General features: G+C 57.1%; 1 pseudogene; it reads right to left on the reverse strand.

The window, feature by feature from the left end:
* Positions 1–24252, reverse strand: part of LOC129735195 (hydrocephalus-inducing protein homolog) — a 99208-nt pseudogene that overhangs the window by 9087 nt on the left and 65869 nt on the right.

Below are 24252 nucleotides of genomic sequence, written 5' to 3' on the forward strand. Positions count from 1 at the left end.
CTCAGCAGTGAGTGGCTTCAATTTCAGGGCCTCTCCTTCTGGTTCCTGCTCAGCTGTGAAGGACTGCTGGTGTGGGGCTGCATTCTCCCTTAAAGTCTTTGAGATTAGGGAGCCCGGGCTTTTTATTTAACCAGACCACGAGGCAGCCAGCACGGGAAGCGGTTCTAGCCATGGGCAGGAGGAGAAGGCAGGCCTGGGCAGATGGTGGCACCACGCGTTCACAGACCAGGCAGCTGGACCCACCTGTACGCAATCTCGTACTTCCCCTTGTTCCTCAGAGTCAGCACTTGCTTTGCATCATCCAGGACTTTCAGGACTCCAAAATCCACGGTGCCACCTGCACCTGCAGAAAACCCGCAGAGCCAGGCAAGAAACGGGGAGTATTAGTGAGCTGCTACAGACCACACCAAGTGACAAGACAGATATTTCAACACTTCCAGGCCAATTTCAATTGGCCTCTCAATACTGAAATGGGGCTTATAAGAAAGGTGGGGACAGGTGTTTCCGGGGGGGCTGTAGTGACAGGACAGGGGGCAATGGCTTTGAACTGGAGGGGAGAATTACATTAGCTGTTGGGAAGAAATTCTTCACTGTGAGGGTGGCGAGGCACTGGCAGAGGCTGCCCGAGCAGCTGTGGCTGCCCCATTCAAGGCCAGGTTGGACGGGGCTTGGGGCAACCTGGACTAGTGGAAGGTGTTCCTGCCCATGGCAGGGGGGTTGGGACAAGACAATCTTTGAGGTCCTTTCCAACCCAAACTGTTCTATGACACTTGGAGTTCTCAGGCAGCCCAAAACCCTTCTCAGCAAGTCTCCATTCTTGGAAATTTTCTTTAGCTACTTTGCTGCCCTTGCTCTTCTTACTCGGAGGGTATCTGCAGGGTTTAGCAGGTGAGGAGCTGCGTTTCTGTCTTCTTGCTTCCAAGCACTGATCCGACAACTTTGTGTGCCCTGCTGAGCCCTCAGGAGCTGCCAATTGCTCGCTCACATCGCTGCTGTTTCTAAGCCCCCAGACCAACCTGCACACTGCAAAGCTCAGGGGCGAGAGACTCGAGGCTGGCTGTGCCCTGACAGCCCTTCACTCCACTCAACTTGCAGGATACGCGCTTTATGTGACTGGGCCACGCTTGCATGCTACCCCATCCCAAGCGCTTTGGTTGCTCACCTGCCAAGGCAAGGCAACACACCCAGACTGCTTTGTTTTGGGGCATCCACTGACCTTTAGGAATGCTGATGATTGGAGCAACATCATAGCCCTCTGCAGAAATGAGGATATTTTCAGTCTGGACAATCCCCAGGATGTTTTCTGCATCTGAAACCTGAGGCAGCGAGAAACGAACACTGCTTAGACTGTTCTCTTAAATTCTTTTGGTAGACAACGTACGAGTCCTTGTCTCTGCTGGCTGCTTCCACCATGGCCTCCCCTGCTTGACAAGCACTTGTGGATTCCCAAACTCTCCCAACCTGCTCATCTCACGGGCTGACCCAGCGAGATGCTGCTGCAGTAAGAAGCCCTACCAGCCCAGCTCGGCACTCCTTCAGCAGGGAGTGCTGCCGCGGAAGCACCCGGGGAGACACAGCGATGGAAAAACAACCTCAAGAATTGTGAGGTGTCCCAGAGCAGGTGGCATTGACCGTCAACCCTCTCCTCTTCAATCACCCAGCATCCTCACTGAAGTGCAGCCCCCAAACCACGGGGAACAAAACCCCAGGGTGACAGCTTGTTGCTCTCCGTTAAGAGCCCCGGACAGGCTCCAGCATGGGCGCAGGGAGCACGCCGAGGTCTGGACAACCAAACAGCAGCATTCAACCACGCACAGCGGCAAGGTGGCTGTAACGTGCGCTCAGGACACAGCGCCTGGTTGTCTGGGCTGACGCAGATGCTCAGGGATGCACCATGTGCTCTGGTGAACCCAGGCTGAGGCAGCAGAAGTTGGGGTCACAGCAGCCTTGTGTCCCTCAGGTGCAGCTCTTCCTGGCCCAGCAGCACACATGCCCCCTGAAGCTCAGCTATAAGAGCAAGTTCCTTGCTGCTAAGGGCCTGCCCCCCCGGCGATGCGGGTAGAAAGGAACCTCAGGAAGGCTCATCCTTTGTCCCCCTCTTTGCAGGGAACCCTTCAAGCACAGCCTCCACCCCGAAGATCTCGTTGCCCTGCCAGGGAGGGCACAGTCCCCCCCTCACCTCCAGTCGGATCTTCTTCTCAATGTTGAGAGCCTTTGTGGGCTTGAAATACAGATGCACGTCAAACTCCGTGCGCGGAGCCACGATGCCCTCGCGTTGTGACACGGAGAAGTCCTCGCCCAGGTTTTCCAGCCCACAGAGCTGCCAGGCCACAGGCAGCAGGGTGCTGTTTTGCAGGACCAGGGTCTTGCTGTCCTCCCTGCAGAGGCAGAAAGACACCCTGCACCAGCTGCTCGATGGTCAGGATAGGCCTTGCAACTGAATGCATCTTGGAGCAGCCCTATGCATTAGTTTATATATCTATCTTTATCTATACACATCCAGTATTTATAGTATCCATAACATTAGTTAAATGTTTTCTCTGTGTCACAAGTCTCAGAGGTGAGGTCCTGGGGAAGGGCTGGGTGCTAACGGTGTATCCAACAGAAGGGACATAAGGAGGAGCAACTGCACTGCTCTCCGAACCAGCAGACGAGATACAAATGAATCAAGATGCCCATTGCACCACGTTGCTGGGGGCTACAGAGCTTGCGGCTGTCCTGGGAGAACCAAGCCAGCAAGGAACGGTGAGCAAGAGACCGGGAACTGCTGGCAGAAAGAGGGACGCCAGCCCAACACCCAGCCTGAAGGGCCATGCAGCCAGCCAGAGAGGCTGAAGGGGAGCTCACCGACAGCACCCGTCCCCAGCAGAGGGGCCGTGAGATGACTGACCTGTGCAGAAGCAGCCTGTTGAAATGCACGTGCTTGGGGCTGACCCTCAGCTCCACCTTCACCCCCTGGCAGCACAGGGGGAAGACCACCGGCTCTGGGTTCTCCTTAACGCGGCAGACGAGCTTGTCTTCCACCAGACCAGCTGAAGTGGGGTACGCCCAAATGCTCAGCTTCTAGCCCCGTCCCCGAAACAAGAAATACAGAAGAGCACTCAGTGAGCAGGAGGAATGGCTCCTGGGCACTTACACCAGTGCCTGCCCTACCTGCTGTCCCCTACCTGCTTCTCGTTCGGTTTCAGCCTCAGGCTGGGAGGTTCTACAAGGAACGTGTCCGCCTTGAGATCGCGCTCAAAGGAGAAACGCGCCTCTACTTCCAAGGGGGTGACGTTGAGGATGGTTATCGTCTCACAGTTGCTGGGACAGTCCAGTGCCTTGTACCTGTCCACAAAAGGGGAAAAGGCTGCAGAGGAGACCGTCGCCTTCATCCCACACCAAGGAAAGCGCCATGTCCTGGCAGCGGGAGGCTGCACTGCAAGACCATGTACCAACAAGCAGGCCAAGAAAAAGGATCATTTTCAGGGGCACACTGGATGCTATGTGTGTCCATCCTTGCGTTACTTTGATGTCCACCCCTGTACTTGGTGCCTCCAGCCCAGACGCGTGATGATGCACAGGCCACTTAAAGAGCATTTTACAAATTAGAAATTCAAAGATGCCTGGAAAAACAGAGGTACTGCAGGCACGTGGGTTCTCCCCCTTTCTTTGTTGGGTTTCCTTCCCTGCAGGGTACAAAGAAATGCTCTTGGAAAGAGCTTTTAAAAATAGTTTAGCTTTTGTCTTCCAAAACAGTCACGAGATTGCCTTGTATTTCACAGGTTAGCTCAAAGTCTGAGGGAAGGAAATAGAGAGGATTCATTCCCAAGAGGAATGCTGAATTTAAAAAACGTCCCTTCCCTCGGGTATGGAGCAGATTTGGGAGTTAAAGGGTTAAAAAGCACAAACAGAAACCCAAGGCCATGCAGCAGCCTGGCTAAAGATCCTCTTTTGGGTTTTGAACTGTTTTGATTTCATTTGCTTGGGTTGTCAAAATACCACTGGCTCTCCAGAGCTCCCATGAAGAGGAGAACTTAATTTCTAATATTTAAAAAAAAAGCTATGTTAAAAATAGAAATGCGCCAGCAGCTACAATGGCAACTTTTTCCGGCAGACTTTGTCCAGCATTGAGGACGGGGAAACAATTTCCATTTTCATTCCTCTGCAGATCCCCCACGCCCCCATATCGGCAGGTCGAATCATAAGGCCTTACTAATATTACAAACGGATGAATGTTTTATAAAACCATCAGCAAAATAATTGCTTGTTCAGTCCACCTGTAGAGCTCAAAGCACTTTTAAAAAACACCATAAAGTTCATTTCTTAGGTGGCGAAGCTGAGATGTGGCGGGGAGACACAAGCTGCTCCAAGTGACCTTCAGGCTGGAAGCAGCACATGGCTCTGGCCACCAAGGCACCCACCAGGGAGGAAGATCAGCTCCGTCTCTCCCCTGCTCCTCCAGGACTCACTTGCCCATCATCTGCTCAAGTTCACACATCTGTGGCCCTTCAGCCCCCTGCATCTCCCAGGCAGGTCTCCACCTGGGCCTGCCCTGAATTGTGCCTCTGGGACGGCTCGTCCCCAGACGTGTCCGTGGCAGCACGAGGCCCTGGAGGTGCCATCCCAACGTCCCATGCTGCGCAGGCAGCGCATCAGGATGCTCGCTCAGGGCGGGGAGCACGTACCAGTCTCTTGACTTCCCACACAGCAGCGGTCCAAAGTGGAAGACACCCGTCTCCGTGACATACTGCTTGAAGACAATGTCGTCGTCTGCCTTGCTCTTCCTTCGGTGGGGAAACACCAGCCTGGGCAGAGAAAACAGGGAATGAAGAGCTGTGAGATGCTCCAAGTAGAAAACCTGGTCAGAAAGCCGTAACCCTTACTGGTGGCTGCGGTACCAGTACTCCCAGCTCCAGGCATGGGACAAGATGCTGGGCGGCTCAGGCAGCACGCTCTGCCCGAGCCAGAAGGTCACCGGGGTACAAGGGGCAGCCCTGGCTCTGAGCCCAGGGGGGAGCAGCGTGGGAGGCTCCCAGGGGCAAGCCTTACCGTGGGTCTTGGCTGATGGTGGGGTACAGGCAGGTGCCCCTGCAGGGCAGCTGGTACAGTCGCTTTGTCCCCAGGATCTCGAAACGCAGCGTCTGCTCAAACTGGCCCAGCACCGTGGAGCTGAAGTGGACCTTCAGTTCCACCTCGCCGCGGGCAGGCACTATCCACCGGCAGCTGCTCAGCCTGGCAGTTAAAGAGAGGGCTTCAGACACGGCTAATGAGCAAACAAGACGAGGAGGAGGGCTGTGGACTCGCCATCCCACGGAGGCACCAACAGAGGGGCCCTGAGGAGCTGGGGATGACAGACCTCACTTGACAGGGTGGCCATGAAGCAGAGCGATCTCCTCAGCCCTCAGCTCACCTGACATGTCTCGGCGGGGATGGGACCATGTCCTCGCCGCTTTGGTGCGCCCCAGGAGAAGATACGGGTGCTTCCCTGTCCAGCCCCTGGAGACATCTCCTGCCCTGACCGGAGCTCTGCTTCTCCCTCGCAGCCTCCCAGCTGCCCGCAGCTTTCTCCTCACTCGACTGGCTCCTCACAGGGGCGACCTGCTCCTCTGGGGTCTGAGCCACAAGGGGAGGGAGAAAACAGAGAGGTGAGACCTGCCCCGAGACATCCCCCTCCTGGAAAGCAAGCTGTGGGTTTGTTAACAATTAGGGGAAGCACTAAATAAACAACCACATCTGCCCAGGGACTTGGTCTTCCTCATCAGGTCTAGTTTTGCCTACAACACTCTCCTTGCCCAGGACCTCAAGGCAAGGCGAGGGTTTGAGGTGTTTTTTTAAACCGTTATTCTCATCTTACAGACATCACAGTGATCCTTCCCCACCCACCCCCCTGCCCTGGCACCTTCACTTCGGGCACAACGGGGGCATCCACGAGACTTACGGCAGCATTCTTGTCTTCTTCTGCAGTGGCGCCTTCTGGCACAACAAAGACAAAGTGCTTGAGGGCTTCTGCTGCAGGGGCCATCCGCTCTGCCGGGTAGTGGATCACGGAGTAGAAAGCAGTAGGGGGGATGGGAAGCCCGGAGGGACCCAGTCCAAGGCTATCCAGGACCTAAAGCGTAAGAGAAAACCCTGTTTGTACTCCTGTCACCTTCATCCTCACACTCACTCCTTAAAGGCACGGAGCTTTCGGCAATGTGGTGGGGGTTTATTTATATCGGGCACCGTGCTTCTTCATGCCCAGTGGAGTGGGCAGGCTCCAGAGCAGTGCCAGGACCTACAAGTGGGACCTAGAGAGAAACCTCTCCCTGCAGTGACTCAGCTGAAGGAAACCTGAGCTGCCCTGCCCTGGGACCATTTGCAATGATTTCCAGGCTGGGAAATTCTCTCAACAGACGGGATGCTTGTACAGAGAGCACTCCTGCTTCCCACCCACCTGAGGGATGGTGAGAACCTCCCGCAGCCATGGGGCTGCTGCGGAGCCATTGTGGAACATCATCGGTGGCCCGGACAAGGCTCTGTGCCATTGTCACCTGGTGGGACACAATGCACCGGGGCCCAGGAGCACGGCAGGCTCAGCCTCCGAGCCTCACAGGGCTTTACCTGCTCTGCCGCTGGCAGCTCGCTGCTCTCCAGGATCTTCCTAGTCACATCTTCTGAGTCCAGCACCTGGATGTCCAAGCAGGGCACCCCGACACCCTGGCCTCTGGCTGACCCTTTTGCACCTTCCCCTTCCAGCTGAGGTATTCTGGCATCCTCAAGAGCCTTCATTTCTGCCAGATGCTCTTTCTCCAGCCTCCCCTGATGCTCCTTCTCTCTGTCCCTCCGGCTCCTGGGGCTGGATGTGTGCTGGGGCTGCTCTTCTGCTGGGTGCCGTGCGTCCTCGTGGTTCAGGGGGAACAGCAGGATACCCTGAACCCTGTCCCAGGATGACAAAATATGCGCAACATCCTTCTGTGACGTCTCGTAGATATTAAACCTCAGGGCTAAGTTCTCGCTGTCACTCTGGGCCTCATTTTTGGTTTCCCCCTCTTCCAGGTCTGTGGGGTGTGCAGCCGCTGCCAGGTGGGCATCCATCAGGGTGACCTTGCTCTGCTTTTGCTCATCTTCCTTTGTGCAACGTGCAACAGAGCCCGGGTGCTTCCTTACAGATCGTGTCTTGACCACCCCCTTGGCGACCTCCGACCTCCGGCTGTTGGATGTGTTGGTGTTGCTGGTGGGACTGTTCATGCCCTGGGCAGGAAGAGCAAAAAAAGCAGTGAGCATTTCAAAGCACTGACTCAGGTGCTGTAGGGCAGCAATGATCTTTACAATAGCACCCCAAACCTCGCTCGAGACCTGTGCTAGGCACCCTACAAATCCCAGTTCAGAACATAGCTGGTACCCAGTTTAGCTCAACAAACCAAACTCTTCAGTGTCAGACTGATGAGGAGTCCTGCAAACCAGCTGAGGAACAGAACAGGTTCCCAACCCAAGCAGAGAACTTAAGACACCTCCTTACTCCCGTGCAGTCCTCTGGGTTCATTTCTGGTGCGCTGAGCATCCCTGTGGCTGGCTGATCCTTTGCAAAGTCTGCCTGCTAATGAATACCTAAGGCCTGGGGGCATCTCCTGCCAGACATGTAGGAAAAGACCCCACATCCCAGACAGATCATGGCTCACAGGTGTAAGTCACAGGCAGAGTGGGAAGAAACGCTGGACTAAAACTACCTAGGGCTTCAGTAGTCAGTATGTGGAGTTACATGAAGCCAGGACTCAAAGGCGGCATGATCTTAGTAGAGCAGCTCTAGCAGCAAACCCATGGGAAGACACCCCGGTGCAGCAGCAGCACGATCAGACCCCGGTGGTTGTTTCCCAGCACAGCCCCACATGTTGCTCCTGACAGGTGCTCGTCCCCAGCACTGCGTGGGGCTCCCTGGGGCACGGCGCAGCTCCGTAGGAAGGTCCCCAGGGCTTTCAGTCATTTCTGTAAACAACCACGCACCTGCTTGCCACCAGGCCGGCTTTTCCTCCTCAAAGCATTCTCTTGGTCTTTTCCAGCCTTTCTCTTCCCCTGCTCAGAATTCTTCAGCTCTTCCTCCTTCAAGCGTTCCAGCTCCTGCCGACGCTTTTCCTCCAGCTCTCGAGCTAGCTGCTCCATCTCCCTTCAGCAAGCCAAACAGAAAACATGCCCGAGAGTCACCACCAGAAGCCTGGGCTTGCCGCCATCCCAGCTGGTCCTGCACTTCGTTCCCTGACCCTGAGGCCAGGCAGAACCGTTAGGCCATCTCTGTGGACCTCCCTCAGCCTGGGGAGGCTGGGAATATCCCATGTGAGGAGAGGTGGGAGGGGACCTCCAGGGCCAGCCAAACCTCAGCCTTGCTTCGTAAGGTCAGCCTGGGCTGAACGAAGTGCGGAAACACACGCTCGCTTTAAACAGGTCCCCCTCCCAGTTTCAGACTTAGCCTGTGCATCCTCCTCAACCCCTGCGGCCTCCCCTCCTGGGCTGCTTTGCTGGATCAGAGCTTCTCCCAGGCTGACCTGCTGCTGCAGCTGAGGGTGAGCCCAAGAGCCACCGGCTTCTATGGCCAGTGTCGCTCAGGAAGGAAAAACCTAGGAGATCAGCAAGGACTTCCCCTACGGCAGGACTGGCATCTAAACCAAGCCAGCACAGCTGCGCCTCACACCAAGCCACACCACAACCCCTCTGGTGTGGGGAAGAAGGGGGGTGAAGATGAGAACCAACGTAATTAACTTAGAGACACTTCTAAGAGCAGCGGTCAGGCAAGCCCAGAGCCCAGGTCCCGGCAGCCACCGTCTAAACCCGCGGGCTCTCCGCTCAGCTGGAGAGAAGATGTTCTCTCCTGGGAGGAAGGGCCTTCCTCTGCTGGGAACCTGGGGGGTGGAACTGCCCGCTTGGAACAGACACTTTCGGGCCTTCGCCCCGTGACCCCTCTGAGCTCAACCGAGGTCTCCGGAGCAGGAAAACCCTGCAGGGGCACCCTCCTGGGGAGTTACAGGCGCACAGACCTCTGCCTCCTCTCGCGCTGGACTTGGCGTATCTTGTTATGAAGCTGAATTTTCTGCTCCGCACTGAGGGCATCATACTCATCCTCGTCCATCTCCCAGAGACGTTCTCTCTCCCTGCGGGCAGCTTCTTCCTGCTCCCGTCCTTCAGCCAAGGCCAGAGGAGAAACCATTAGCAGAGCTTGCTGTTGGGGGTGAGCTGCCAGGATTCACAGCTGTGTCCCGAGCCAGCCGATCATCCTGCCAGGAGATGCTGGGGAGCTCACAGCCCTGCTCCAAAATTCAGATCAGCCCCTGAACTGTCAACAGTTCACGGCGAGTTCCCGCGCCTTGCCTGGCTCCTGCGCACCAGCGTGGCAGGCAGCTGCTGCTGCTGCTTCGGTACTGAGCCACAACAGCTGGCACTTGTGCCCAGGCTTTCACGGTAGAGACCAAGGGAAGTCTTCCCAGCCTCAGCTCTGCTCTGCTGCATTTTAAGCGACTGTGAGCTGAGCGCTGGCTACACCCAGGCAGAAGGTGGAAGGATTAATAAGACCACTTCTTACAAGCTCTGCTGGTAACCCAGATACACACAGATAAGGCTGAGTGCTTGACAGGGAAGATTTGAGAGGTGCAGAGATGAAAAGTCTCACCTTCCTGCTCTTTTGCAGCTGTCTCCCTGGCTTTAAAGGACACATAATCCTGGAACAGGTTCACGACGTAGATGTGAGGCCGATTTCCAACAGCTTTGAGCAGGCAGAGGAGAGCAGATGCCATGTTGTGCGCAAAGAGGGTTTCCAGGCCATCAAACACCACGCCCTGGTAGCAGTCACTCAGCTGCGAATAAAGTTGAAAAGGAACAGCTTTTCTAGTCAGCTGTGGCACACACGGGGCTCTCAGCCAGTCAGTAAATGTCCACTGTCAGCAGATGTCAAAGGACACCAGCCATCGTTGTGTCCAGCGCATCAGCCCAGACGAGCTCTGATCTTTCCCCATGTTCTGCCACCTTGGGGCATCTGCAGCTTCCCCCAAGGATCCCTGCGTGCAGCTCGGGGCTCCTCTGAGAGCAGATACAGACCTCCTCTCCAAACTGCCTCGCTGCCTGTCTCTCTGGAGCAGGAACGCAGCATCTGCCCCCACCCCACCCACGTACCTGGAGCCTTTCGGAGAGGATGGCCACCAGCAAGTCCTCGGGCAGCACGCAGCTCAGACAGCCCAGCCCTCCCTCTGTGCTGCCACCGATGCTCAGCCGTCGCTGCGCAGGGACGCAGGGAAGGGGAGGGTGGAGATGAGAAATGGAGGAGCCCTGCAATGTTGAACGCCACAAGAAAAGTAAACCACTTGGGTAACCCCTGAACAGTTCCAACTGCTGGGCTTGCAGCCAGGGTTTTCCACTAGCGGGAGGCTCGAACCAACCCTGCAGGCCAGCAGCTCCAGGGGACAACCCTGGAGGACACATCCCGTGGCTTGCAAGCCCCCAGCGCAGCATCCCGCAGCTTTGCCCACTGCCTGCGGCCACATTAGCCAGGACTGCACTTTGCCAACAAACTGTTGAGGCCCAGTCGAGATTTCTGCCAGAGCACAGGGGTTTGTTCCCACCCCAAGCATGCCCAGCTGGCGCTCTGCACCACACACCCACACACCAGCCCCCACTCTAAGCAGCCCCTTCGCTTCTCAGAGGCAACAGAAAGGACCCAGGCATTAACCAGCGCAGATCACGCTTCACCTGGCAGCTTGTCGAATCCCTTCGATGCTGTTCCCGGGATTGGGATGCACGGCCATCCGCCTTCCTCTTGCTTGCTGCAGTGCTCACCGGCCTTTGGGAACTCGGGGACTGCAGGCTGCCGTCCTCCCCAGAGCTGGACTGGCGCAGCACTGAGCTGTGCCCGGCCTTGGCGTGGCACTGCACGCTGAGAGAGACATCTGCATTGTGACCTGCAGAGGGGACAGATGGCTCAGCGGGGCTGGCGATGGGTGCTGCGGGGAGCAAGCGGGCACCTTCCACCCCTGGCAGGGACACAGCACTTGTCCCCCAGCCTGCTGGGCACTAGCAGCGCTGCTCTCCAGAAGCAGCTCCTGCCCTGCTTCCCTTACTAGCACGATAAAGCTGAGAGAGGACGGAAAAGCCAGAGAGTTTGTCGTGCACAGCCCCGTGTCCCTCCTTAATAAACATGCACACAGGTGACACTTTGCACAGCAGCTCCCCTATGGATCAAGCCAAAGATTCGTCCCCCAGCACCATCATTTTCCTACCTTGCACCCATCCTGCCTTCTCCCGTGGAGACTGTAACGGGCAGCCCTGCCCCAGCGGCATCACCCATCTCCACGGAAGCTAAACCCTCTGCCTGGAATAACCCCACCCGGCACCCAGAGCCTTTTCCCTTCCACCAGCTCCCAACCACCCAGGTTCAAAGCTGAGCAATGTAAAACGTCCCCCGCCAAGGCCAGCGTCTGGCTTCACCCTGCAGAGCTCAGGGCAACAACTGCCCAAGAAAGTTTCCCCAAAGTCTCCAGTCTCACATGGAGCACAGCACAGCACGCGCCAGCTCCGCAACCTGGCAGTGTCAGTATAGGGGGAAAAAAAACACATTTCCAGAGAAAAAGAGCTCATCTGCAGTGAGTCTCATCCAAAATTCCTCCAGGAGGTTATTCTTCCCTTCCTCTCATGTCTGTGAAGCTACACTCACAGTCAGTCACCTAGAGCTTAATGAGCCACTTCAGAGGGTTATTCCTTGTTCAAGTGGGCAGCAGTTCTGCCTGATGGCCACAGGGAGCAAGCTGGATTCAGCTCTGAGAAAATGTTTTTATAAAGCTCTGAGAAAGGTACGGGTGTGCTTCACCACTCCCAGAAAAAGGGACGTGTGTCAAGAAGCCCAGAGGCAGTAAAAATGCCTTTGTCTGACCCCTCAAAACAGAGCTGCTTAATCACCCGAGCTGTGTTATGAAATGGCTCTGCATTTCTACACGCTTGCACCCGTGCTCCCCAAGAGACCCAAGGGCTGCCAAACTCCTCTGGAGCAAGCAGAAGCAGGTGGCCGTGGTGGGTTTCCAAAGCGCCGCTCTGCGCCCAGTGTTCCTCCTTACCCTCATCCTCTGTCTCCTTGTGGCTCTGCTCAGCGGCAGCCCTGACGCACAGCTCCCGGGCACGGAGCCCTGCCGCGCTGCTCCCGTCAGAGATGGCTTCTGTCACCATGGCGTCGATGGACAAGCAGGCAGCGCCGTAATATTTGGACAGGGCGACCGCTGCCGCTGTCTTTCCTTGAGAGAGAGAGGAAGGCGGCTTGGTGACATTTGCAGGTGAAGCATTCTCAGTGACAGGCTCTGGAAAGCCCCCCCAGAGGCTTTGCAGGTTTCAAGGACAGTCAGAAAGCACATGTCCCTTTAGGGGACACCACGAGGGAGGCAGCTTCAGCACGGTCAGAAGCGCTGAACTCCAGAGGCAGGTGGATCGCCTCCACCTCCGGTTCAGCCCAGGACTCTGTCCCTTCTGGTGTGACCTCAGCCCTGGGCCAGGACATTGTTTCGAGCCCTGTCCCACCACCACCGTTCGCTACCCTGTGCTGGTGGGTGCCAGCTGGGCACAGTCTGGGGGTCAGCACGGGCTAGGGGCTGCTCCCATGAGGAAACACGGGCACTAGGCAATGTGGTCCCATGCAGCAAGAGGGACGTGGCCACCCCGTCTGGGGGGACAAGAGCCTAGCTATACGGACACAAGATGAGCCACACCACTGGCACCAGCTAGGCAAAGGCCTGGGACTGTTTCACGGACCAGCAGAGCTGTGGCTTGCCTCGCTTCGCTTCAACTGGCCGACCAAGCACCACGGCCCACCAGGATAAGTCTCTCCTGCTTCCCGCTCTCCTTGCAGCCAACAGCTCACGTACCTGTCCGAGGTGCCCCATGGACGATGATGACGATCCCTCTGCGGTTTCCGCCTGTGCGCCCTTCTGCAGGGATATCGATGCCCAGGTGGCGGGCGATGGCCCTATGGACAGGGCTGTCGGCCAGCTCTCCCGCAGCCTCCTTGCTGCTGCTGGTGCTCTGCTGGTGCTCTGCTGTGTAGAACCAGGTAGAAAAGTCAGCCTCCTGCCTCCCTGTGACCCTGATCGCCCTCCCCATCCCCTCAGATCCTGCGAGAGGAGACTGCTGAAACCAATGTCACAGCCCAGATCTCATCGTGCCTGTCCTCGAGGCTCGCGCAGATCCAGCTGCTGGTGAAGGGGCCTGTTCAGAGCACAGTAAGTGGGGTGGCAGGAGGAGGAAAGAGCATCTGGCAACACCCAAGAGGCCCGGGCCACATCTTCCATGAACCCTCCCCACGGTCCTCATGGGAGTTTGGTCCCGGGTCCTGGTGCCTAAGGGGGGTGACAGGTGCAACTGGGCATTGGGAACAGTCCCGAGGGAGATGGCACCAGGCTGCAGTGAAGCAATGGAGGTGGCACTGAAGTCCACCGCTGGGGCTCTTTTGCTACAATGGACAAAATAGGTGAAGAGCTTCGGGTTACCAGCCGTCCCGCGTCTTTCCTTAACACCTTCCTCCTCCTCTTCCCCACATTCGGATTCTGAATTCACCCTGTTGGACTGGCTTTCATCGAAAAGGGAGGGGGGAACGACCGAGCTACGGGGTGAGGTGCTGCAAACAACCCCAGCGGAGTGCTTTCTGCCCCCATCTGACAGGTGCCAGGCACCTTCAGAGCTGGCCGAGGAGGAAGGACGTGGGGAAGGAATGGCAACCTGCTCTTGGCCATTCCCACTTTGCAGGGCCACAAGCAAAAGCAAAAATCTCCTAAGGAGGGAGACTCCCAAGGCACCGAGGAGCCTGTCCAGGGGTATTCTGAGCTTGTGCTTGTGTTGCCGCGAAGGAACAAATCTAAACCAGCTCGTTAGATTAGACTTGGTCCTACAGGCTGAAGAACTCATCTGAGCCTGCTCTTTGCGGCTGAGGGACACAAGGGGACACCCTGATGATTTCCCCAGTGTGTGGCAGTAAGATATGAGCTTGCTTTAGCTGCACTCAGGGCTGCGAGAGGATGCGTCTCACAAGCCACAGGTTTTCACCTGGCAATTCCTCCACCAAGCTGGGGAACAGGCGGCTGCTAAAAGCACGGGCTTTCCGTGGAGAATGAGGTCATGGAGAACTCAGGGTACGCAGCCTGGACTCCCTGCTGTGTCCACACTCAGGACAGACCATGCCAAACCCTCACCCTTGTCCTGGTCCGCTGGGTCCCCGGTCTTGGGCTTTGCTTGATCATCCTGCAGCCTCTTCTGGTCCTGAGAGTACTCCAGCACCTCTGGGGGCAGCTTCTCACCCGGGCCACGCAGAGGCAGCAACAAGGTGTTGCGGCTGTCGTAGTCCTTCAGCATGCGCAGGACCTGTGCACGGAGGGAACAGAAACCACGTACAGGAGGGGTTTCTTGACCACACGAACACACTGCCCAGCCAACCAGTCTTCTCCCTCATGCCTTCCTCCCAACACGGACTACCCAAGCACCCCCCTCCGCCTGCCAGCAGAGCTGGCTGCCCCTCAAGTGCCGCCAGGCTGTGCCCTGGGGACTGCCTCCATCTCCCTGGCGCAAGCCCGGGAATGCCACCACAGCGCTGTGAAGCTACGGCAGCACGCACACGGGGACCAGACCTTCCCGCTCACCTGCTCCTCCTCAAGGTACTGCTGGTCAAACTCCAGCGAGTAAAACTCGATGGGAAACTCGCACGGGTTCTTCACCACCACTGTCCTCTCCGCCCCACGGCTGTATGGCAGCACCGGTCCCAGCTCAAGCACTGGGGGGCTGAACTCCAGCTGCGGCTCCAGACCTTGTCCCGAGACCTGCAGCTGGAGGTGCTGGCTGCTCTGGCAAATGTTAATCTTCAGCCTCCTTCTGTAGGACTTCTGAAAAGAGAGAAGCACAGAAAGGTCCTGCACTAAGTCCCAGGTGACAAGGGCCTGGAATTCAACCCTTGCCCCAAGGTCAGCGGTGTCATCAGTACCTCTAAGGTGAATGGAAAACAGGTATTTAATTATAGCAGAGGCTGCAGCACCTGCATGCTGGCTCCGGGTAACTGGGATGGATCCTGGGTGAGGTGTAACTGGCTGTTTGGTGTCAGATCTGAAACAGTCTGTCACACGTTTTCACCCAGTCACGAGGGAGCGCAGTGCTCGTGAGAAAGGTCCTCGGGGTTACGCTGCCCAGACACAGCTGTGGCACTGCTGCATCAGGCAAACACCAGCCACGCAAGAGGCAGATGAGCTCCCGCTGGCTAGAAATAAGGGTCATCTTCTCTGCTCAGCGTTTGGCTCTGGCCAAAGCCCAACACAAGCTGGTTGCATCCCTACTAGCAATTCTACCGTCCCTGGGACTGTTCCCAGGCATGGAAGCACTTGTGTCCATGCTGTCACACACTGCCAGCTTCCAAGTCACTGTGGCCACATGCAAACTGCCTTTGGGAATGCTCCATCGCTTAAGCTGACTCCCAGACCGCGTGGGAACACGCAGGCAGGTTGGGCCAGAGCCACAGGGACTGCTGGCAGCGTACCGCTACAGGTGACAGTCCCGCCGTGCCCAGGAAGGTGTCTGGCGGCTGTTTTGTCTGCCGGTACCGGCAGCAGGATTAGCCCAGGTTGGCCCTTCCAGGGTTGTCCCCTGCGAGCATGCCAGCTGCTCTGCGCCGGGGCGTTGCAGCCTGCAGATATGCCCACACCAGGTGGAAGATGAGGGGAAACAGGTGGATCTCCTCCACGTGCCGAGAGGGAGCCACACCGCCGAGCCTGGATGCTCCCTGTGCAACTCCCCGTGGGGATTCCAAAGCGCTTCTCAGAAGTGCGCGCTACAGGGGAAACTGGGGCACAGTGGGTACGGGGCTGGCAGAAAGCTCCATGCGGAGGCCAGACCTCATCCCCTGCGCTGGGCTCTCATTTCCACACTGCCCTGCCAGACCTCCGCGGGGTGACACCTGCCAATCTCACCTCTTCCACGGGTGAAAACCTGACTCGCATGTTGCATCGCTGTCCGGGAGCGAGGGTTCCGGCCGAGGGCAGTGCCTCAAAGACACGGGGCTTGGCTTCCAACTCCTGCAGCAGCTTCCGACGCATGCTCGCTGACAAGCATTTGTCCACCTGGGCACAGAAACCAGGCGTGTGAGGTGGCCTTTGTGGGGACAGACTCTTGGTTCCTGCCGTGCTCTGAGATACTGTTACGGTGCGGAGAGCACCCACGTCCAAACCAGACGTGGCCACCATAACCTGGTGGCACCATAAATGGGAGCAAAGATGTGTAGGCAGGGCAGGCAGATGGGGAGGCACTGTCCTCAGAGGAGGAGGAATGGGTGAAGATGGCAGAGAAGTGAAGCATCAGCTAACGAACAGGTCCAGGCGAAGCAGCCTTGCTCCGTACCCTCAGAAGCTTCCTCAGCCCAGCTGTAGCCCAAGCGCCCAGGCAGCCACGGGGGCAGAAAGGGCAAGAGAGGCAAAGAAAACCCAACCAAGAAGTTACGTGTCACACGTTGTCTGTGCTTTACCTTAACAGGCTCGTGCACGGTGACGAACCATTGACAGGGGACCTGGAGCTGATTGTGGAGCTGGACAGTTTCTTCCCGGCACTGCCCACACTGGACAGCGGAGAACTCCAGCCTGTCCCTGGAGAGGCAGAGGGACGGCACAGTCACGTCGGCACGGAGGCGGACATGGAACGTGGGGCCACCTGCTACCTAGTGAAGGACAGAACATCCAGCTGAGAGACCAGGTGACATCTGCGGCTGTGTCCAGCCTGCTGCCTGCCCCAAAAGGTGGTACCTTGATGGGCAGGAGCACGTCCACCTCTCCCAGTGGCAGGTTGGCGCTTTGTGGGTCAAAGCGCACTCTGAATGTCTTAGTCCTGCAGCAGGGCAGGCACTTCACATGGTCCAGATCCACGCTGAAACCTTGAACAGATGAAAATAAAGCAGCTGAGATACATCTCATGCCGCTTGTGTGTCACAAGCACGTTAAGGCCACGCGGGTGTCCTGGCTGGCAGCTCTGTGAAAGACCCCCTTGTATCCCCGGAGAAGCCTGCTGCTCTTTCTCCCTTGTCACCGCCCAAGGAGAAAGCGTTTTTGCAGCCAGAATCCAAGGTCCACATGGTAAAAATGAAACCCATCAGCTGAGCTTCAGCAATTCCTTCCTTGGGCATCTCAGGGAAGGAGGCACAGACCTCCCCAAAGGAGAATTTCCAACGAAGGTTCCCCCATGCTGCGGTGTTCCCTGGACAACAACTTAGAGAAGACACCTGACCACCCCCCAGACACAGCAAGTCACCGTTTGATGGGACACAGCCTTGCCTCAGGGCCTGTCGTGGAAGCCTGTTTTGATACACCAGAGGATCTCACAGGCTCTTTTCTCAATAAAGGCTCAACTGAAGGGCTATGACATCATGAAGTCTAAACAAAGCACTTCCAAACCACAAAGGGTCCCGTCCGTTTGCAACACGAGCCCACAGAGAGCACAAAACCTCAGCTGTCACTCATGGTAGCCAAGAGCAGAAGATGATGAGAGGTGACCAAGGTGATCAGCCCACCTAGTCCCTGAAATGAGGTGTCAGGGCAGTCCCAGGCAGACCAGGTCTCTGGGCACTGCTGGCCAGGAGAATTCAGGCTCTAAAGCACCGAGCAGGGGGCAGTCAGGAAGAAAAAAGCTGTACAAACAGGCACTCAGCCCCCCCACACACCCAGTGACTTAAGCTCATCTGTCAAGCCCACGGGAAGTCCCTCCAGCACTGGTTACCTGTGCCACACAAGACACGTCTATCGGCGAGGAAGGACACAGGCAACCGCCCGGGGTTGGTGATCTTCACAAGGTGTGTGCGGACGGTACCAGGAATGACACAGCCAAAGTCCAGGATGTACTCAGGCAGCTGAACTCTGAAAGGAATAGAGACATTCCTTAAACCACAGCCCGGCTACATTTCCAGGTGGACAGAAGACACAAATAAAGTGGGTATTTGCTGCTGTAAAAACCCAGCTCAAGCCTGTGAAAGCCAAGGCCTGACCACCTGGTAGTAACACTTTGGTAAGTCACGGAGGGTGCAGGTCCTAGGTTTTATCAGCTACCAACGGGACCTCAACATAAAATTGTGTTTAACTGGTCGCAGCTCCTCGGCTACAAAGAGCCACTGTGGCTAAGTCCACCAGACCTCCACTGGCCTCAGTGGAACTGCTAACCTGGTGTACAGCCCAAGCCTGAAATCGCTTCAGGACCTTGCAATGAGATTTGCCTGCACAGGCAATCTTCCCTGCTCTGCAGCCAGGTCTGTCCCCAGAGCAGCCCCGGGAAAGGCAGGAATCGACACCTACAGCGTTCAAGGGCAGCTCCTTCTCCAGAGCAATCCCACTCGGGAAAGCGCATAAGTGGTCTGTTTTGCAGAGCATTTTCTTCCTGAACCGGAGCCTACCGTGCCCCTGCCTCATCAGGAAGGAGCAGAGGGAAGGACCAAGGCACCCAGGCAAGCCCTACGGTCCCACCAGCATCTACACCCCCTGCTTTAGGGTTTCTCAGCCCGTGCGATTCCCTGCTGGCTTTGCTTAGCGTGGCCTGTCAGTTGGAACAAAGATGCCAGCTTTGAGCTGCCTCTTTCAGAGCTGGTCAGCAGGGACGGTGTCTGTGCTGTCTGGAGGGGCTGGATGGTCTGCACTGCACCCCCTCAGCACTAAGAGCAGAACCCAGCATCTGTGGGGAGCTGAGCACCCCAGGGTGGCACTATGAAGTGAGGACACTCGGCTGCTCACAGGGAGCACGTCAGAGCTACCAGGGTCAGACCCTTTCTGCAGTGCCCAGCTACTGCCAGCTCTGCAGACACCAGGAGCTCTCGGGAGCAGGGGTGCACTGCTGGGTGTCACCCTTGGGGCACCTGGAGTCTCTACTAACTTGAGAAGCCTCCGACGAGCACGCTGGTCAAAGGCCGCTTCCTCTGGGGGACCGGAGCTGAGAGCTTTCTGCTGCTCCAGGGCATGTTCCTCTATCAGCAACTGCTCCATCTGCAGCTGCAGCTGCGTGTCCCACTGAGGAAAGGAAAGAGAGCGGCTGGTTAGCAAAGGTCCTGCCCAAGGCACAGGCTTGTCTCTGAGAGAGGATCCCACCCTGATCTTGTTGAGAGGGGCGATGGAGTCCCTCTGCCTCGCTGCTCAGCGTCTGTGACACCTCCTGCTCCCTTAGTCAAGACCTGATCTCAAGGGAAACGAACTCCAGCACCTTCGCCTGCCCAGTCACTGTCACAAAAGCTGATCTGGCCAGACAGCCAGCCAGACAAGCCAGGAACCTTCCAGAGCTCCGAGTATTTGCCTGCCCCCAACCAGTGCCAGAGCAGCTTGGACAGCAGCTCTCTTGGAAAGGGAACCACGAGAAAGCTGACGCCCCTTGGAGATGACCGCTGACAGCGCAGCCCCAGGGCGCAGTCAGGCTGCTGCTGGTAAGCTGGGTCGTGAGCAACAAACCCCTCAGCCACGACCCGCAGCTCCTTCAAAGTGCCAGGAACTCAGTCACTTGAGCACGGCCTTCAGGAGCTCTCCCTGAGGCAGTCGGGGAGCTGGTGCATCTGCTGGAGGGACAACAGCCAGAGCTGGGCAGCCCCTGGGGCAACGCTGAGCTGACACATGGTCGTGGCCAGGTGCGGGCAGGGAGGTCCCAAGTGCCAGCAGGGCCCCAGGAAGCCTGCTGCGGGGTGCCCAGGGCTCGAGTGACACAGGGGCAGGGTGGCACATGCCAAATGGGGCTTCTCACCGCGGTGTCCGCATCGTCCCTGGGTGGCTCCGCGGCCGCAGCCTCCCCCAAAGCAACTGCTTCAGCTCGCTGGCTGTCCTTTGCCATCTTTTCTTTGGCCTCTTTGAGGACCTTCTCATATTTTGCATTTCCTGGAGGAAGAAGAGATCCACAAATAGAAGCGTGGACGCCGTGCCAATCCCACTTAAGCTGGGAAGCCCCACTCCCCTGATGCTGGCCTCTCCCAGAAACAAACTCCTTGAGCAATCTATGGGAAGTGGATGCTGCTGCTCCTCTCTGAATCCTGACGTTCACTACCACCCACCTTCCCCTCTACAGAGGAGCATCCCATCCCCTGCAACGCCATGGCAAATCCAACCCTGCCAACATCCCTGCCAGCCCGCGTTACACCTTCCCCAAGCTTTTCTGCCCAGCCGCCACCTTCCCAGGCCTCCGACAGATATGCTGGCAAGCTCTGCAGGGTGGTTCCTGGGGCAAAGCCCACATGGGCTCACCTACTAGAGACTCAGGAAGCAACCCGAGGGTTGAGTGTTGCTCTGACAGCCCTGAAACCTCCAGGCTCAGTGGGGGTGGGGGTGAGCTGCCCTGTGGGCATATGACATGGGGAAAAAGCCAGGGGACCTTCCTGCGGAGCAGAGAGGCAGTGCTCACCGCTGATGTTCCTGGGCAGGTCCAAGCAGATCCTGGGAAGGGTCCCTTCTCCTCTCAGGGTGATGCTTGCTGGTTCCAGGTGACCCACTTGAATCTGCAAAGCCCTGCAGAAGACTCCAGGCACTCCTGGCAGGTAACAGACTTTGAGCACTTGCTCCTTGCCAGGTCCAATGTAACCCTGCAGGGCACGGGAGACAAGAGAGGGAATGCACCAAAGAGCGTTTGGTGGGGGGACGGCTCAGGCGACAGACACACTGAGAAGAGAAAACAGCTTCTATGGAAGAAAACGTCAGACAACATGGCCTTCTGGCTTTCTCGTATCCTAAAAGCTCGAGTCTCCTACACCAGGGTGCAGTACGTCCTTCAGAGGGCTCGCAAGGCTGCATTCCCACAGCACAGACCGCCCTTTGCTCAGCAGGAGCGCAGCTCTGCTGCTCACAGCGCTTACCCTCTGCTAGCAAGAGCCAGACTGAATAAAGAAAAGCTCTTTTACCAGCTGCTGTGGAAGACGAGCTAAAGCCCATGCCCTCAGCAGGGCCAGCAGCTCCTCACACTGCACGTCAGTGGTTCCCAGGCTGCTGCTGAAGGGCCTGACTCATTCATCATCCCAACCAAACATCTCCTGCCTGCGTGGTTACACCAGGGGTGCGTGAGCCCATCCAGACTCACAGCGACCTGCAAACATACATCTCTGGAAATGCAGGAGCAGACTAGGACAAATTCTAGGGAAGAAGGTGTTGCTGGGAAGGACATCTCCTCTCTGGGCTTCCAGAAAGGCTCTCCAAGCCTCAGGCTGGGCTCACGCCAGCCACATCGAGAGCAAATGGAAGCAGACAGCAGCATGGCTCTGGGTGACCGGGCACAGACGCAGACGCCTTTGGCTCGCCCTCTGCACGCTGGGCTGGACCCTCGGCTCCCCTTCACGCTGCAGGGGAAGCCGCTGAGTGGGACAGCTCCTGCCACTTGGTCCCCTGAGCCCGTACTCCAGCGCACAGCGCAGCTGCAGCAAAGGTGAGCCCTGCCAAGCTGCCAGCACCCACGCTGCTGCTGCAGCAGCTGGCTGCACGGGTCCAAGCAGAGCTGCGTCTTCGGCAGCCCGCGGGAAGAGGGCATCAGTGTGTCATCCCTTGTAGGAGACGGGCACGAAAACAATGTGAAAGCCATTTGGCTTCCTCTTCCCCTTGCAAAAAGAGACAAAGGTAAGAACGCTGCTTCAGCTCAAAGACATCCACGCGGGACTAAGAAGCTGGGGCGCCGGGATGCTGCAAACTCCTCTCCTGGCTGTTCCAGCCCCGATCCTCCCTGACCCCCTCGCTGCCCCACAAAACTGCTGCAAAGCAGCAAAGCTGGAGGAGGGACCAATACAGGGGCTGCTAAAATTTCTGGCAAAGCAGCTTCATGCCCAGGCAAGACAGTATTTCAGTCCTGCTTAGTGCTGGCAGGGGGCAGGTGGGGTTTCTTACAGGCAGGGACAGGGAGTACGCCCTGCTTGACCACACAACCTGGGGAAGGTGACCCTCACAAGAGCCTGCACCATCTGGCTCCAGTGTCGGCACAACCACAGAGCTCAGCACTCGGGGTCCAAAGAGCTACCGAAGCCCTCGTGCCTCCCGCCGGCGGCTGCTGCAGGATGCCAGAGCCACCCGCCAGCAAAGGCCATGAAGGGGCTCTAGTAGGACTGTGCTTGCTCGACCTTCTCTGCCACCCAGCAGCAGCTGCTTACAGCCCTGGCTCTCCGTGCTGGTTTTGTGGCTCTGTCTTCCTTTTCTTTTTTTCCACCCACCCCACCACCTTTTTTCCCTATAACCCTCTCCTGGGCAGCCTGGCCAGGGTGAATCACTCGTGCTACTCACCGTGCTGGGCACGGCCAGGGGCACGCCGAGCGGAGGGCTGTCCGCAGCGGCTGCGCTGGAGCCGAGCACCACGTAGGTGAATCCCATCTTCCCTCTGTTCTGCAGGGTGACCTCCGCTTCCCTGACTTTGTTAAACAGCTGGAGAGAAGACAGAGGAGCGGGAAGTTACAGACGCAGGTCTGCTGCTGGGAGTCTCCTTCCCTTTTCCCTGGCTTGAAAGCACATGAACACAGCGCAGAAGCAGGGAGCGCAGAGGAGGTACAGGCACTGCGGTGTCCTGGGTTAACCTGGGCAACCCCCAGCCACAGGGTACCTCTTAGCCCTACGCAGGAACACTATCGACGGCAGCACGTAGAGGTGCAGTAATAAATAAACCAGGGGATACAAGCCCCCTGCTCTTTAAGGTGTCACCTAACAGCCAGCTGAAACAAAAGAGGAGGCATCGAGGCATTTCAGAACAAGAGGCACCTGCATACAAGTATTTGCAGGCAAAACAGAAGCAAAAGTAGAGACAGACAGGGCAACAGCCAAACAGGGCCAACAGCTGGAAGGGTCTGTGGGGATTTTAACTGAAAAGGAGTGCCAACTGTTCTGGGACATTCTCGCCAGATGCAGTGACTGGAAGCCCAAGTTAACTTCCTCCCTGGTTTATTTTGTTGATTAATCAAGAGCATTAAAAGAAAGCATCTCCTTGGACCTCAGGCTTTAGGAACGGATGGGCGGATGAGGGTCCTGGGGACATGTCCCTTTGGAGATCACCACGGGGTCCCTGCCTGTCCCGGGAGGCAGCGCTCGTTACCTTGAAGAGGAGGAAATCCCAAATATGGGGGGGTAGAGATGGCCATTAAAAAACAACTCTGATGCAGAATGTATCACCCAAAGGCAGTACTTCCAAGCGACAGAGCCAACAGAGTAGCTGGGAAGGGAAGAGCGCCCTAGACCTCGGTGGGCAGCAACGCGCCGGCGACAGTTCCAAGACAAGGACCTCTGCCAAGAGAAGCGTGCGGTACCTGCAGCCCGCAGTCGATCTCCGTCACGTCAAGGAAGTAGTTGATGAGCGAAGCCTCCCCACTCAGCGCAATCTCGTAGGTCGGGCCTCCCTCCACACTGCACAGCGCCGTGACACGGGCAGCAATGTTTGTGCGGCCAACGAAGGTGAATGTGACGCGCTGGCTCTTGCCCGGCGGCAGCACGCCGTACAGTGGCAGGACATCAAAAACCTGGAGGCAGGGGAGGAGAGACAGAGATGTCGAGCGTGGAAATTGATGCAGAAGAGCAGCCGTGGCTTGGAGCAAAGTACAGATGTGGCTGGAGGGGCCTCTTCATCACAGGCGAGATCACCCTACTCTCATTCTGCATCCATTCCACTTACTGGTGGGAGAGACCCTGGGAAAAATCTTCTCCCATACTAATTAATGTATTAATACACTAAATTAATTTGGGATGTCTCCTGGCAGCAAGACATTCTCTCAGCTGAAGAACTTGCCTTTAAAAACACTTTTTACTGCCTTCAGAAAAACACGAGACTTGGAGATGAGAGCCCTTGGAGCTGGGGGTGGACTCCAGCCCAGCTCGTCTGATTCCTGACACTTTTCACTCTCTCTCCGACCCACACACTGCTCTCGCAAAAGCTACTGCAAAAATTTCCTACCGAGCACCTGATGAGCAACAAGATGAATACACCCTCCACAGGCGCTGCACAGGCAGGACCCTCGGTCAGCCCTACATGGCCGGTTGCTTCAGCAGCGCTGCGCAACGTGCTGGGAGGGATGCGAGGCCACTCCGTGAGCAGCACTGAGGGCCACCAGTGGCAGCAGGGGCTACGTAACTGTTTGCCACGCTGGGAACGGGGAAGTGAGACAGATGCCCACTTACCTCCTCCGCTCCCGAGGGGAGGGGCTCCACCTCCACAAACCGCATCCTTTCCTGGGTCCTCACCGGCCTCCGACTTTCCAGATCCACAGCAGCGGACGGCAGCAGCTGGAAAACAAGCACCATGGGCTACAGGAGGCAGCTGGCTGGGCTGAGGGGGATCACTGTG

The sequence above is a fragment of the Falco cherrug genome, unplaced genomic scaffold (genome assembly GCF_023634085.1).
Source record: "Falco cherrug isolate bFalChe1 unplaced genomic scaffold, bFalChe1.pri scaffold_58, whole genome shotgun sequence".
NCBI lineage: Eukaryota > Metazoa > Chordata > Aves > Falconiformes > Falconidae > Falco > Falco cherrug.